General features: G+C 45.9%; 1 long non-coding RNA gene across 1 annotated transcript in view; it reads right to left on the bottom strand.

Moving 5' to 3' along the window:
- Positions 1–245: 245 nt before the first annotated feature.
- The window catches only part of LOC115948012, a 10263-nt gene continuing 6807 nt past the window's right edge, over positions 246–3701 (bottom strand). Inside the window, exons 2-3 of the long non-coding RNA XR_004081870.1 lie at positions 1351–1398; positions 246–355 (exon numbers count right to left, since the gene is read on the bottom strand). This is a non-coding gene — a long non-coding RNA (uncharacterized LOC115948012). The remainder of the gene's footprint in view (positions 356–1350; positions 1399–3701) is intronic.

Genomic DNA, 3701 nt, shown 5'->3' with positions numbered 1-3701 from the left:
CAACACCAGAAACACTCTGGGACAGGGATATTTGAGGGCAGCCTCCTGAAACACCGAGCACCTCCAAGCCTGGGTACCTGGGAATGCAGGTGGGCCTTGGAGCACGTTGTTACTGGTGCAGATCCAGATCTGATATCGTGGTGGCTTAACAAGGTTCTGGTTCTGTTGCTGAACTCTCACAACCAGACAGCAGCATCAGGTCGAGGGTCTTCCCTTCCCTCTTCCACTAGCTCCCTCCTGTAGATGAGAGTGTCTTTTCTTCCTTCCAGGAGCTTCATATCCCCAGTCAGTGGAGAGGGAATAGAGCAAGAATGAAGCTTCATAAATTTTCTTTGCCCAAATAAATCAAAAGCACCTGACAATATGGAGGAAGGGAAAGGAAAACACTGAATTTTTAGGAATCAAATTGAATGCCAATCCACAAGGGAGAAAAATCCCAGTGCCTCCCAGGGCACAGCACGCTCTGTTAGCAACTGCAGGGACATACTCATGGGCTTTGGTCTCCAGGGAACCTTGTTTGTGAACATTTAGTTGCATTTATAGGAGTGCAGGGCATTTTATATAGTAGTCTGTTCCTTTTGGGATGTAGATAAGTGCTGTATCCTTGTCCTTATTATAAAACCAGCATTGATAAATGATAACCAGAAGAATACCTGAATGTCCTCTCTGCTTCTGGAGCTGGGGTGTAAGGGCAGCTCAGGTGTGCAATGATGGCTGCACATGACAATAAATGGGTGATGCAAAGCTCTGCATTTCCATTCAGTTTGAACACCAGTCCGATGTGTAACACACACACCCCCCTCCCTGTGATGTGAGAGGTTTCTGACAAAGACACATTATTACCACTTCTGGGGGCAAAGGAACAACAAACTATCAAAAACCAATGTCGTCAGTCAGCAGTTACAGAGAAGTGGATACCTTTCACTGCCTGGGAGTGCACTTGATTCACAATTTGCGCTGTGCATTTACAGCTACGTGTCTGTCTCTACCTGCTGCAATGGGACCCTTAAATTGCAACTAAAAGCTACTATTTGTGAAATAGGGACATTTTGGAGGAATCATTTTGGCATACCCCAGTTAAGAATTTTTTTTCCCCCAAGATTGTCTTGCCTCTCTTTTCATCAAGTCTTCTCCAGAGAAAAAAGATAATTTTCAGTTATTGTACACACCAAATCACCAGTACAACTGGATAGGATCAACTGAATTTTCCCTGTATTACCTTATTTCACAGTCTGTGTTTAATGTAACATTTGCATGCTGTTCCCTGTATTACCTTATTTCACAGTCTATATTTGTGTTTAATGTAACATTTGCATGCTTATCATAATTTCATTACATTTAATGTAGTACCTGGGCAGCAGTCTTCAGTGTAGTCTGCAAGGAACACAATGCTTTAGCCTGAAGAGAAGTTAAAAAGATGGGAGGACACAATGAGAAGTATTTATGGCTTTTACAGGCTGTTTGGACAGCAGAGCTCACAGGAGATTTTAGCAATAGGGATGCAAAGCTTTAAGCCAGGAAGGAGGAAGGAGGTGTGTTTAGCCACTCTTCAAGGCTGGGATGCTATTTTCTATAAATCAGAGTTTTGCACTGTGGCTGAGAGTACCAAGATTTATTTTGCTTTGTCTTTAGATCGTGGGAGTAAAATGCTGGTCTCCTTGAAATATGTGGGATGTTAGTGACTAGGATAATAAAGGCCAGATTTCACCAAAGACATTTTGAATTCTCTTCATCCCAGCCTCTCCCAGCAGGCTGGCTGGGATTGTTCCCAGCCTGTTTTGTAGCAGAGAGGTGCAGCAGGCCAGATGAGCTCCTTGAGACACAGCCTCCTCCCACTACTTACTGTTAACTACTGTTACATTCTCCTGGGGTACAGAAAGCTGCCATGCACGAGGAGAGAATCCCCTGGAAGATGGATCCCCAAGGGAGAGCTCCAGGGAACAACATTGCCTGCTGTGGAAAGTTTTGCAAGCGAGCTGCGGTTACCCACCATCCAGATGGTGAATATTCAGTGTTTGCTTTAGAGCAGCATTTCCAAATCCAACCCTGCAACTCCCCATCTCTCCCTTTCACAAAGAGAAAAGGGAGTGCTGAGGTCTCACAGCTCCAGCTCTTCTGAACCAATTCTCTCTTTGCCTGGACTTGATCAGCATCAGTCTGCTTGGAAAATGGGAAAGGAGGAGGAAGAAAGCAGCTTTCTTCCAGGCAGGGTCACAACACCTTTTGTCTTGCTGGACTGGTTGCAGACACCCCACACTTACAAAGAAAAGTTTTTGCTCCTATTTTTAATGCAACTTTTCTCTCTTGGTCCTCTCTGGCTGATCCTTTGCCAAGACTTTAGTAACACATAGATTTTGTAGCTGGTGGTTATCCTGTGCACATAGGAGAATATGTCAGCCTGCAGACACTATCAAATTTCAGGGCTTGTATCTTCCTTCCTAAGGAAACAGTGTCTGAGGCAGGGGGCTTTGCTCAGTTAGGAATAATCCCCAGGAGGGATTCAGCACTGGCTGAGGAGCACGTGCTGGAGGGAGGGCTGTAGCTCCTCTCTTCCCCATGTAAGTGTCAGGTGCAGCATCCACATCCCTGAGCTGTTTCTTTCTGGAAGGACTCTGGCTTCACCCTGTGCTTGAGCCACAGCCACAGCATCCAGATCTGCCAGTTCTGATCCGTGCCTCTCATCCCATCTCAAATCACTTGGTGCTGGGGAGTTGCTGGGAGTACTTGTGTCCCAAACATCTCTTGGGAATTCAGCAGTCTCCTTCCCACGCAGACACCAGCTGGGAGCAATCCATTCCTGCTCAGCTCTGTACCCAGACTGTACACAAGCAATTTTAAATCCAGGGTGTGGACTAGCTGAAAATGACTAAGAAAATGAAAGATGACTAAGAAAAACAAGCTTGTGTGCTGTGGAATTTTATCTCCAGCCTGAAACAGCTGAAGAGCTCTGCAATTCTCCTGCAAAATCCTGAGAGAAGCACAGATCTGATAACAATGAGGCACCCTGAGAGCCAGAGTCCCTGTCTCCTGCTCATCTGCCAGCAGATGTGCCAAAACACCTCCTCTGGCTGCTGGTCTTCCAGGAGGCTCTATCAGTGGAAAAACCTGCTCTGCCCACTGCTCTTCACTGCTGTGGAGCAGGGGCTGTGCAAGGAGCAAGCAGGGCTGTCAGCTCCTCTGTTCACATCCTGTCCATTTGTGACTCCATGGCAGAGCACTCCAGGGCTGTGGAAGTTAATGGCAGGTACACACAAATATGTCTGGGTAAACTTCACTCCTATCGCTTGGCTGATTTCTGACCCTCTGCATCTACAGTCCTGCCATTGTCTGCCTTCTTCTGTCTCTTCTTGCATGGTTTTCCTTTTATTCTGCCCTAATACTTCATGCAATTGTGGTTGCTATGCAGGGTTTGCAGGCTCAGCTGCCTGTAACAACCCTCTCCATGGGTGTGTGCAGCTTGGCTGCAGTGAGGATACTTTGCTGATTAATTTGCTTTTTTGTTTGTATAGTTATTTTAAATGCTTGGAAATAAAATAAAGCTGTTACTGATACCTTTCCTCTCCTAATGCCAATTTACTTCAGCAAATTAATCTGTTTCAAAACCATCCTTTGTGTGGTCTAGACCAGAGTGCAGACAGGAATACAAACTGTATGGCTCAATTTACCTCCCACTTTTGTCCTCACCAGGTCCATAAGGTGGG

Source organism: Geospiza fortis, unplaced genomic scaffold (genome assembly GCF_000277835.1).
Source record: "Geospiza fortis unplaced genomic scaffold, GeoFor_1.0 scaffold78, whole genome shotgun sequence".
Classification (NCBI taxonomy): domain Eukaryota; kingdom Metazoa; phylum Chordata; class Aves; order Passeriformes; family Thraupidae; genus Geospiza; species Geospiza fortis.
This window is presented reverse-complemented; position numbering and strand designations above follow the sequence as displayed.